The 12,627-nt window shown below is 37.9% G+C and overlaps 1 protein-coding gene and 1 long non-coding RNA gene across 2 annotated transcripts in view; one reads left to right on the top strand and one right to left on the bottom strand.

Moving 5' to 3' along the window:
* The window catches only part of LOC124556412 (dynein axonemal heavy chain 7-like), a 746,268-nt gene that overhangs the window by 181,453 nt on the left and 552,188 nt on the right, over nucleotides 1–12,627 (top strand). The window lies entirely within an intron of this gene.
* On the bottom strand, nucleotides 59–9,979 carry LOC124556745. Its single transcript, XR_006968677.1, has 3 exons — nucleotides 9,755–9,979; nucleotides 9,597–9,680; nucleotides 59–243 (listed from the first exon to the last, which is right to left on the bottom strand). It is a non-coding gene; the product is annotated as an uncharacterized LOC124556745 (long non-coding RNA).

The raw sequence follows: 12,627 nt of genomic DNA, 5'->3' as shown, positions 1-12,627 counted from the left end.
AAGAATTGTTATATCCTAATTGAATAAAGAAAATAAAGTATTTCAATAATCTTGCCTTTTCATAAGTATGTGCCATTATTGGCAACAACTGGTATTTCCTCGATTCAGTAATCCAAATCAAGTACTTCAGCTTGCCATTTGGTACTAAATCTGTGCCATTATTGAGCTGATCATTTGGAAACCACGAACTATGGCCTCCAGCATGAATGCTACACTCTTCCCTTTTATTTAAACTTCCTTCCCCTGTAGAAAGAAAAGTGGGCCACTTCAAATAAAAATTATTGCTACAACACACACTGTCATTTGTGGTGCTAAGTAGAACTATGCAGTCAACAAATTATGAAAATTATCCTTAATTTGTATATAAAACAAGTTATGTTGTTATAGAATTTCAGGGCTCTACAGGTTTCACAGGTTCTATGAAATTCTCTTCTTTATCAGTGTTCAAAATAAAAAAAAAAAAATGTGTGTTATTTCCTACGGGACCAAACTGCTGAGGTCGTGGTCCCTAGACTTACACACACTAAACGAACTTATGTTAACAACAAGCACGCAAACACCTAAGTACCCAAGCACGCAAACACCTAAGTGCCCAAACACGCAAACACCTAAGCGCCCAAGCACGCAAACACCTAAGCGCCCAAGCACGCAAACACCTAAGTGCCCAAGCACGCAAACACCTAAGCGCCCAAGCACGCAAACACCTAAGCGCCCAAGCACGCAAACACCTAGGCGCCCAAGCACGCAAACACCTAAGCGCCCAAGCACGCAAACACCTAAGCGCCCAAGCACGCAAACACCTAAGCGCCCACGCACGCAAACACCTAAGCGCCCAAGCACGCAAACACCTAAGCGCCCAAGCACGCAAACACCTAAGCGCCCAAGCACGCAAACACCTAAGCGCCCAAGCATGCAAACACCTAAGTGCCCAAGCACGCAAACACCTAAGTGCCCAAGCATGCAAACAGCATGGCCACTCCACGCAGCTGTCAACGATCACTGCAGAAATTAATTACTGATACAAATTACAAAAGTAGGGCCGTTCCATGTCAAATAGTCTAATTCCAGAAAAAGTTCCCACATGACCACCATGGATTTTACAAAAATTTTGTGCGAACATTCCAGTTACCAATAGTGTACCCATGAAGTTTTGGCAACTTTGAGGTAATATCTTTGGCAGTATTTTCTTGAAAGGAACATAAGTACACCATCTTTTACAGCTTTTAGCACTCCCTGAGGTGAAATAATAAACAGAGCTACTGAGCGATTTGCAAGTGGATAATTTGATACGAAGTCGGCCGAAAAAAATATGAAGCTTAGTTTCTTATACCTCTGGAACTGTAGGATACACCTGGAACTTTGCAGATGCTAACTTACCAACAGAAGCTATTTGTATTTAAAATTTCATTCTCGTATTGCTTTACAGTAGTTTAAAAACTGAGGACGAAACTGACTTTTTAAAAATGCCAAACTGGCTGTTTTTGGCCCACTTTTACAGCAATAAAAAAAGATCTTCCGCAAACTATTTTGAACTGTTTTCATTAGAAAGACCATGTGCTGAGTCACCTAAACATTATATTTGGTTCTGCAATGCAAGAATGTAAGGCTCTGAAAAAGAACAAGGGGGACGTGCATTGAAAATGGGCCCTTATTCTGCTGGTACTCCAATCTGACAGCTTTCAGTATGTTCTACAATTGTCTAGTACTCTCTGGAGAACAGTATCGAAAGTCCTGATGACCAAGAAATGAGCACGAGTCGAAAAAACTGCATATAGGTAATCTTTTTTTTTATTGATGTGTCTACAGTATTCAGCTCTGCAATGTTCTTTGTATAAAAAATGAAATGGAATACTGAAGCCAAAATAGAACAATTCTCTTTTTTGTGGTGCTAATAAATTGAGGTAATCACACTCGAAAAATGTAATTTTTTGGGTTCTATTTTATCAAAATTTCTTCCCAAACAATCCCACAGTGACATCATCTGGTCAGCAGTTTGGTTTTCCTCATGACATTCTACAGCAAATTTTGAAACCTGTAAAAAAATTTATGGAGTCCGAAGTAAAGATAAGCTTATGATCCTAAAAGACAAAAGTGATATCTTGGATACGATAAATACATAAATAAATAAAAATCCTACAAGAGACCTCTTCTAGCTTTGGCCTCTGACACTTGTACAAATTTATCACCAGCTTGGGAACCTATGTAAAGAAACCCATATAGGGTTTGGAAATCTATGACAGATAAACTCAGCCATTGTTGATGTTTCACAGCTGTCGGGTGTGGTTCCTATGGCAATGGGAATGGTTATTTCCTCATTTTAAAAGGAATCAGCAGTTGTTAAGCCACCATGGGCCGTAACATATTTACACGATTTTATCTTGTGTACTGTAACATTCCACATTATCCACAACATATGCTCAACACAACGTACACAACGTATGCTCAACACAACATATGCTATACCTTAAACCACAATTAAACTGGCACATCAATAGCATTACACAATAAAATGACATTAATAATTTTCTCTGACATGACTCCACTCCAAAAAAATGTCAGGAAGATTGCTGTAAACTATTATGAAGCTTATAAACAATTTGATTCTGTAGTAGTTGCAGAAAAACAGACTAAATATGTCATGATCAGTCGTGACAAAAGGACATACTTTTTGTGAAGTTTTTATGTTATTTGGACTTTATCTAACTTCCTAGTCATCAAGAGTTGACTGACTTCCCCTGGGAGTACCAAACAAATGTAGAACATAACAACAGATGTCCAATTTAACTTGAGTACCAGATGTGGGCCCATTTTCAATGCACCTTCACCTTGCCACAATTTTTTAGAGCCTTACACACACGCACTGTGCAACCAAGTACAGTTTTTTTAGGCATTTAGAACATGCCCTTTCGCATGGAAATGATTTAAGAGTTTGCAGATGACTTTTGTAGAAGTGGGCCACAAATAGCCGTTTTTTGCGTAGTTATCAACTTTGCCCTCAATTTTTCAATTATTGGAAAGCAGTAGGAGAATGAAATTTTATGTTCTACAACCCTGTATTGGTAAGTTGTGAGCAAGGTTTTAGATGTACCCCACAATTCCTTCTGAAGATATAAAAAGCTAAACCTCACACTTTTTCAAGTGTGTATTTTTCAGCTAACTTTGCTTCACATTATCCATAAGGAAATCACTCAATTTTTTTTTCCTTAAGCAAGTGCAGAAAGTTATAAAAGATGACCTAGTTTTGTTTCTCTCAAGAAAAAATTACCAGATGTATTACATCTCAAAGCTGCCAAAAACTCACGGATGCATTGTTGATAGCTGCACTAAAGGGTCAAACACATGACTATATTTCCAGAAGAATTTAATTAATGATAATGAAACTTTACCAATGTTCTTTGGGAACATGTGTGACTGTCCATATAAAATTTGATCAAAATATCTGATGTCATGCAGGAAACTCTAGACCACTTGGCATGGAATTAAGCCAATAGCGAACTTTGAATCCATTCACACAGCTTTTTGTTAATTGTTATTCTATGTGAATCACTGGTTACACTCTTACTTATGACCACATCTACGATGAGCATTGCTATTATTAGCTAAAAGCAACCTTAGATGACAGTTGGCATGAAGGCAGAAGCAACAAATGAAAATTTATATCAAGGCTGGGACTCTTACCAGGGTCTCCTGCTCACTGCACTAACCACTACCCCACCCTGGCACAGTAGATTGAGGGGAGAGGTGTGCTAGGGTAGCCCATTCAGTTGTGAAAAGCCAATGTGCCTGGGTGGCATAGTGGTCAGCACATCTGCCTTGTGAGCAGCAGATCTGGATTTGAATCCTGGCCTAGGTAAAAATTTGCATTCATCATTCAGTTTTCATATATACTATAGATGTTTGATACTTGAAAAGGTCTCTGGATGCATATCATTTCATTATATGACAATGCTATGAACTTAATGCCGAGAACGGTAAACATTGTGTACTTTCAATCCCTAAACTTCCCCTGTACAAATGTCATACCTGCAATTACTATTTCATCTTATCTCAATTTGGCTATTTTTGTACTTACTATTTTAACACTTCAAGATGCCACCTTAAAACCAAAAGCATGTTTATTACAGACAACAATGTACAGCCAGAACAGAACTCGTGGGCAGTGGGTGCTGCTATTTACACAAACACACAATACTCTAGAACATGCAGACATCATAAGTTTAGAGGACCTTCCAAAGCTGACGCAAACTAAATAACAAATATCTACTGGTGACTCAGTTTGACCTGGCAACCTAGAGCATGCCAATCAGCAATGCTAACTCCTGTGCCACAAGGCAATCAAGCACAGCTAACTACATTGCTCTCTCCCTGAAGAACGATCTCCCCACCATTTCAGAGGTTCTCACTGCACACAACTTCAGCACCCTGAATATTGAGCATCTCAGGGACTCACATTATTTTCATTCTGGCATATCCTCTTCAATATAAAGAGCATCAAACTTAGCTCCTCACCTGGAGCCCTTATCATTGATTGGCACCTCAGAGCTGTTGTAGGGCTTTGGAGGATGTTGACATCTCTGCACTTCTCTTTTTTTGATGACTGTCATAATCCTCAACTTTATATGTGACATCTGACAAGCAAAGGATGATTTAGAGCAAAGAGTAGCACTTAAGTAACTTTTTCGATACTTCCACTATCTACACATGCATTAAAATCCATATCGAGCCTTCCAAGGCTGTAGCTAACTGGCCAGTGACTAGTGTTATAGCTAGTCTTTTCCCTGGGTGTCCTGAATTTGTATGTCAGCCAGCTAGGTTCTGGTGATGACATGTTTCACATACTCTTCATGAGGACAAGGCAGTTGAAACAGTACCAGTGGATCCATCATTTTTGCCTCACAACCATGGAGCGCAAGAACTGGTGTGAAGCCTGAAGTGTTGTGCTTCGCTATGCTATTATTATGCAAATGTCACACGGAGCAGTATCGTAGCCCAGTCTCTGCTCAACATAAAACATACATCATGTCTGCCATCACTTAAGTGCTCTGTGAAGCCCTTTGTCTGTGAAAGCTGGCAGGTGTCTCAGTGTCTAACAGATCAGTAGAGTCCTGCGTCTGATTTTGTTTAGAGTCCTCATGAATCACAGGTGACATGTTGGAGAATCATGGAAACACGTTGAGACAGCCAGCTGTAAATGAGCTGGGATGACAAGTAACTACTTCTGCCCCATCAGATCAGTCAGCTAACACAAAGAATAGTTGTTGAAGTTCATCGTTCTCACAGAGGTGGAACAGTGGCTGATATAAATAGAAAACTAACCACCACAGCCCACAAATTAAATTTATTTCAAATGACTTGTTTTGCTGCCACATTTGTACCATCTTCAGGTGCTGTTTACCAAACAACAATTTATATAGCTACAAAGTCCAAGTGTGATAGCTGAATTAATGCAAAAATAATGTAACATAAAAGCACTAAAACTGTAACTGGAATAATACATATACATTCACTGTGTAATTTGTAACATATATGATTTCTTTTTAAATATTTTTAACCATACTTAGTATTGTAAAATGCATGAAAGTATATGAACATAAAAGCACACAACAAAAACTATCAGTTACCATACATGTAGTTATTTCCATATGTGAAAAAAGGTAGAATATTCAAGTACCATTTGGCCCACTTTAAAATTGTACCAGTCTAATACTACCTGACCTCCAACAATTTTAAATTTAACAGAGGAGCAAAGTATCGCAAATGATCCAACATACAAGAAACATATGTAGCAGGTCTTGAAAATGATGCAAGGAATGAAAGATAGCAACAAGGACCAAAATGCAAAAGGCTAATCGCTATCCAAATAAAAATGCACAATACTATATGTAAATATGATGTTTTTGGCAGATGATCTCCAAGGAACAAAATTAACAACCTGATCAAAAACTGCTGGCAAACATAAAAACCCATAGATAATTGCGAATGCTGGAATCATGAGTGTCATATGCACATTTTGTCAATACATAAACACAAACTCTAAATGGTTTGAAACTAAAAATACATGTCCAAAAAATATTTTCATGTACCTTATTCTCATGTAACGAACTTATCCTATGTAGTATTAGTTAAACAATGTACTGGTCAACATACCTGCAACAGTACACAGAGTGTAGTACCAATATACCTAGCTACCAATAACTACAATAAATCAGTACTGAGGACCAAATTGTAGTACACTACCTGGTACCCCATAAACTTCTACTATACACAGCACATGTAAATGACCAGTCATGTGTACAACAACAAACTCTGGAAGAAAGGTGTTAGCAATAAAATGTAAAAGATTTTGGCAAGTTATGAACAAATTATGACAACAGTACAGGAATCAAACCGGAAGAGGGGGGGGGGATGCCACTTACCTAATATATGATTATTTAACGTAATAGGGAAAAATAAGTAAAAAACGCAATTTGGACGTTTAATCCTATGAAACCAACACAAAAAATAATATGGCATAACAAAGAAAAAGTGTATGAAGAGGGTAAATCAATAATAGAAACATGTAGCATAAGAGTGGTCACAAGTAAATTGACAAGAATTCCTGTCCTTCATACTAGGAAAGTGACAAATTTGTCCTGAATGGAAGGAGAAACTAATATTAAGGAATTACTTACACAAACATGACAACGCATAATATGATAAAGTTAAATCTGTAACAAACATTATACAAAGAATGTTGGAATAAAAAATCCAAACTTAGACACAGTCTGTGACAAGTTAGCCCATACACAGAGCTAAAAGCACTGGTGACAGTGACAATGTACGCCATGTTAAGAACTAATAGCATGTCAAATAAAATATCAATGAATATGAATTGACATTTTCCAAGTAAGTAAAAATTTAATGACAAATGAAACACTGATTACAGCTGTCATTAAATCAAAAATATTTTGACAGAGCAGCCTATAATCCCAAAGGATTAATATCAACTTATAGCTGAAGCTACTACTAACTAGTCAAATCATAAATCAAGATATCCAGAGAAACAAAGTGAAACCACAATGTGAGCAAACAGGTTGTGGGGTAGTTGGTTGGTTGGTTTGTGGGATTCAAGGGACCTGACTACGAGGGCCATCGGTCCCTTTGTGGGATAGTACAGGCAACGAAGTGGATGAGGGGATCATTGCAAGCATCCGATGCCACTCATCTGCTTTTACCTGTGACATAATAATGGTATTGTGTATGACATCGTTATGGCATGAATTTTTTGAGTTGGTTCGTGTGTGTGTGTGTGTGTGTGTGTGTGTGTGTGTGTGTGTGTGTGTGCGCGCGCGCGCGGGCACGCGCGCGCTGGCGGGCGGAAGGGGTGGGGGGACACATAGGTGATTATGTCATATGCTTTTGTTGGTGATTTTTATTTTGGTTTTATTCTATAGTAGTTGTGATTTTTGTCTGTTATATATTTATGGTATTTTGGTTGTGTTTTAATAGATCTAGTGAATATGGCTGTTTTTGGGTATTCAAGTTATTGGGGTAGTTGTTTTGGTGATGATTTGTGAGTTATGTAGGTGTTCTTCTGTTTTCATTTTTTTTAATGTGTGTCTTTCCCCTGTCTTTCCTGTGTTTGAGCTGTATAGGTCAAGGGAAATGTCTGATTTCATTTTTCAGAACTGCAAATGTGTATTTGTTACAGTGGGCTTCATTTGAGCTATATAGGCTGAGTGAAGTTTGCAATTCCATTTGGTTATGTGGCTGTAGCTTTGTCTTAAGTTGAGAAATTTTGTATAATATTTGTTTTGAGATGACAAGACAAACATCTCAAAAATGAGATTGACAGGAACAGCAAAATGGCTAGAGAGCAAATTTAAGGATGTAGAAGCATATATCACTAGGGGGTAAGATAGATGCTGCCTGCAGGAAAATTAGAAGAACCTTGTGGAAAGAGAACCACCTGTATGAATATCAAGAGCACAAATGAAAAACCAGTCCTAAGCAAATGAGAGAAAGCAGAAAGGCGCATTAGAGGGTCTATACAAGGGACATGTAGTTGAAGGAAATATTATGGAAATGGAAGAAGATGCAGATGAAGATGAGATGGGAGATAGGATACCGCATGAAGAATTTGACACAGCACTGAAAGACCTATATCGAACCAAGGCCCTAGGAGTAGACAATATTCCATTAAGACTACTGATAGCCTTGGGAGAGCCACCCAACACAAAACTCTTCGATCTGGTGAGCAAGATGTATGAGACAGGTGAAATACCCTCAGACTGCAAATTCCAAAGATAGCAGGTGCCGACACTTGTGAAAATTACCTATTTATCAAATTAGCCTAAATGAAGGTGATGCTGAGGGAATTAGATTAGAAAATGAGCACAAAGTAACAGACGAGTTTTGCTATTTGGGCAGAAATATAACTGATGATGGTCAAGAGAAAAGAAATTGTAGAATGACTATGGCAAGGAAAACATTTCTGAAGATGAGAAACTTGTTAACACTGAGTATAAATATAAGTGACAAAATCCCTTCTGAAAGTATTTACACGGTGTATAACCACATATGGAAGTGAAATATGGACAATCAACAGTTTAGGCAATAGAAGAGAAGATTTTGAAATCTGGTGCTACACAAGGATGATGATTAGACGGCTATATGACACAATTAACGAGGAGATACTGAACAGAATTGGGGAGAAGAGGAATTTGTGGCACAACTTGACTAGAAGAAGGGATCAGTTGGTAGAACTCATTCTGAGGCATCATACGGTGACTAATTTGTACTGGAGGGATGCATGGAGAGTAAAAATCATAGTGGGAGGCCAAGAGATGAATACACTAAACAGATTTAGAAGGATGTACGTTGCAATAACTACTCAGAGACAAAGAGGCTCGCACAGGATAAAGTAGCATGGAGAGCTAACAACAACAAGAGTTGTATGTCAATTTAATCAATAAAACTAACACAAAAAATACCATTGTAACACATTATATGCTAAGTAAATTATGCAGGTTAATGTACATGTTGTTAAAATTAGGTATGTGGAACAAAGGAACCATGAGGGCTACAAAGAGACCATAACTATAACATAAAAACTTAACAGCCAAAACCAATGAAGAACAACAATATGAAACTTAAGTGTTTAAAAGCATACCAAATGAAAATGCATTTACATAGTTTAAAACATAACTAAAACTTATCAAGCACACTCGGCACTGATAAGAAGTACATAAAATTCTGTACTAGTAGTGACGTTAAATTAGAAAGCATGGAACCCATATGACCGTAAAGACGGTGAACTAATCTTGAATAATACCAGGTCGAAAACCGTGAAGGGGAAAATAAATAAATAGAAATATTTGGAGAATCTACTAAACGCAGTTAACACTGTATGTAACGAAGATAACTTTAATTCACTTGAACCTAACCCAATGCTAGTGACCTACGATAAAGTGTGGGCATACTAAGTCATTATAACACACAAGACAAAGGCACTGATAGTGTACGAAAACCTGAACAAGTGGGGGATACATGTGCACAACTCGGCGCCTATCTAGACCAAAAAAAAACCATAAAACATTTACTCTCATTGTACTCACCGCTATAATCTTGAAAGAGTATCTCCATTCCTAGGGCCACGTACCGTAGAATCCATACGTTATAGTATGAACTGTCTTAGATTGCTGAAGAGAAAATAACACAATAAAAATTTGAACATACACAAGGATAACCCCAGAACCCATCAGAAGTTACTTACAATTCCTCAGAAGTACAAATAACATAAAAACGTTACCAGCTATATGGGTAACGCCAGAATAACCGTCAAATGTTACTTTCCATATATCAAGAGCGTATACTATACAGATTCTTGTCACTACTTGCACATAATGTGCCTACGAAGAAAGTATTCAAAGACGCCACAAAGGAAAGAGTGTATTGTATCCGCAAACTAAGTTGACACTCTGCAGTCTGCACTGTATGTCTGTGGCGGGTGATATGAAATGCATTTACCACATACAATCGCTCGTTTCGCTCCCCTCACACACCGCGCCGAGTGTCAACTTCGTTTGACGTTGTAACACATATACGTCGATAACATACTGTCGCCAGTTAATAATGCGTCGGCTGTTAACGTAGTCCTGAACTTTCAAGAATATTTAGTAATAATGCAAGTCCCAGCTGGTAGTACCTGAAGTAAAAAATAAGAGTAATTTACAAGACAACAAGATCAGAACCAGTAAAGAACAAATACAGCCACATTGTAAACGTTAAAACAAAAATTAAATGAAGTAAAACAGACAACGCACAGTCTCGTCCTGATGTAAAAAAGTGGGACGACACTAGAACCATGGGTGGTCTAACATGTGCATTAAAAAAGAGAGGGACTGAAAGGACAGCCACCACTAGGATAACAATTAAGCAACTTATAATTCAGTAAACAGGAAACAATCTAGCACCATATAAGTTACACAGTTGTCATACTACCTTACCTGAAATGACACGACAACTATAGCAGTAAAGTCCGGAGCTAAGACAGTAATCAAACGACAGTCAACACAGACTATGGCTGCCTCAACACGACTGGAATTGTTCAAACAGTTGACGTCACAGTTCGGGAAATCTCGGGTTCTTCCCGATCTTGTGATCGGCCTGCGATCTAATGAGTTTTGTTTCCACTATCACAACGATCCATACCGTTTTCAAAGCAGAATGGATTTTAATAATAAAAGTAACTATGAAACACGAACTTAAATTCCTTATAGGGTGCAGGTCATGTGTAACAACGGCAACTACTAAATACATGAAAGACTGCAATCATATATCTGTCTAATTCTCGAGCTTTCTCACGTTCCGGGAATTAGTGACGTCTCATGGTATTTGGGTCTTGCCACTGTAATACATTCTCGTGATAAAACTTAGTCACTGTACTATGATATATTTCGTGAGTTCGGCATTTAATTTTCCATTAATTGTCTTCATTGTTTCATCTGAATGTTGTCATCTTGCTTTAAAACTAATTAAAATATGGTACCGTTTTTGGGTGTTATTCTAAAACGAGTATGGGGATTGAACTGCTCATTTGCTACCTACTTGGTAAATCATTACTGCCTCTAATAAACAAAATATTTAACATGCGTTCAGTAAAGTACCATTTTTGGAGGGCAACATTTTCGTCCTTGTCTGCTGTCTTTACTTAAAAATCAGGATAAATGTTTATATGTTTGTACATACCAGTTCTTTATGAGAACTAGTAAATTTGTACAAGCACAATAGAGGTTTGTGCGGAGGTAGGATTTAATGCTGCTTCCTCAAGTGTTTCACGAATTTTTCAGATTTTAATTAGAGCCATAACTTATTGTTGTGGCCAGTTCGTAGTCTCTTGCGCATCCCTTGCACTGTTCGATATTTTATCCAATGCTGCGGCGTATTGGTAAATATCGTACCCGTTCGAACGGGTGTATAGATTTCCCAGCCATAAAAAACGATAACCAAGTGTATGTCCAAATGTAGACAATGAACGAAGACTAAAACCGCAAAGTGGCCCAAGAGCAACCGTTGCTTATATTCCCATCAAAGTAAATGATTACAGAAAATATCAAATAAATATTTGTTCTTAGATTCTCTCTGTTCATTCAGTAAAAATGTTGGTACATTTTCTGAATATATATAAACTTCAATATCTTCTTTGATATTCATACTGACCACTTTATTGACAAAATGCAGAACTTATAGGCAGTCTTCAATATCACCAGTTCCATGTTTAGATGTCCTTAAGTGTTCCTTAAACGTCGAATGTGTAATAGTATGCAGATTGGTAAGTTCGGAGCGAGCGAGGTGGTGCAGCGGTTAGACACTGGACTCGCATTCGGGAGGACTATGGTTCAATCTCGCGTCCAGCCATCCTGATTTAGGTTTTCCGTGATTTCCCTAAATCGCTCCAGGCCAATTCCGGGATGGTTCCTTTCAAAGGGCACGGCCGACTTCCTTCCCTGTCCTTCCCTAATCCAATGAGACCGATGACCTCGCTGTCTGGTCTCCTTCCCCAAAACAACCAACCAACCAACCAACCAACCATTGGTAAGTTCTCTGGACCTGTCACTTAAAAATCCAATAGTCACACTCACATGTATAGACTTACAACTGCTACAACTCATCTTCTGTACACTTGATCTCCGTAAGTGTCGTAGCAACAAGGGAAGTGCGCTAGAATTCCTAAAGCCAATACTGATGCTTAGCTTGCAAAACATCTGTGCAATCTTATCAGATACGGTACCTTTGAATTTCATACTAACATATATCTTCTAGTCAGTAGAAAAACGGACACTTATATCTACTGAAATACATTGAGTCATATGGAATGATGGTATCTGATGTTGTCAGTTTCCTAGAAATGGCGAAACCATGAAAGCCATTATTATTCAGGACAGAAATGTCAAAAAAATCTGTTTTGTTCCTTACTTGTTGTTAATAGGTGAACTCCATTTTAGGATGTGTGCTACTGAACATCTCCATGATCTTACTTAAACTTTCATTGTTTTCATCATACAGCATTGTCATGTCATCTACATATTGGTAATAAATTTTATGATATGGTTCAGTTCTGCATGTCCTTCAAAAATGATTTCCTTG

The sequence above is a fragment of the Schistocerca americana genome, chromosome X (assembly GCF_021461395.2).
Source record: "Schistocerca americana isolate TAMUIC-IGC-003095 chromosome X, iqSchAmer2.1, whole genome shotgun sequence".
NCBI classification, from domain to species: domain Eukaryota; kingdom Metazoa; phylum Arthropoda; class Insecta; order Orthoptera; family Acrididae; genus Schistocerca; species Schistocerca americana.
The sequence above is the reverse complement of the archived record's forward strand: the minus strand, read 5'-3'. Positions and strand labels throughout refer to the sequence as shown.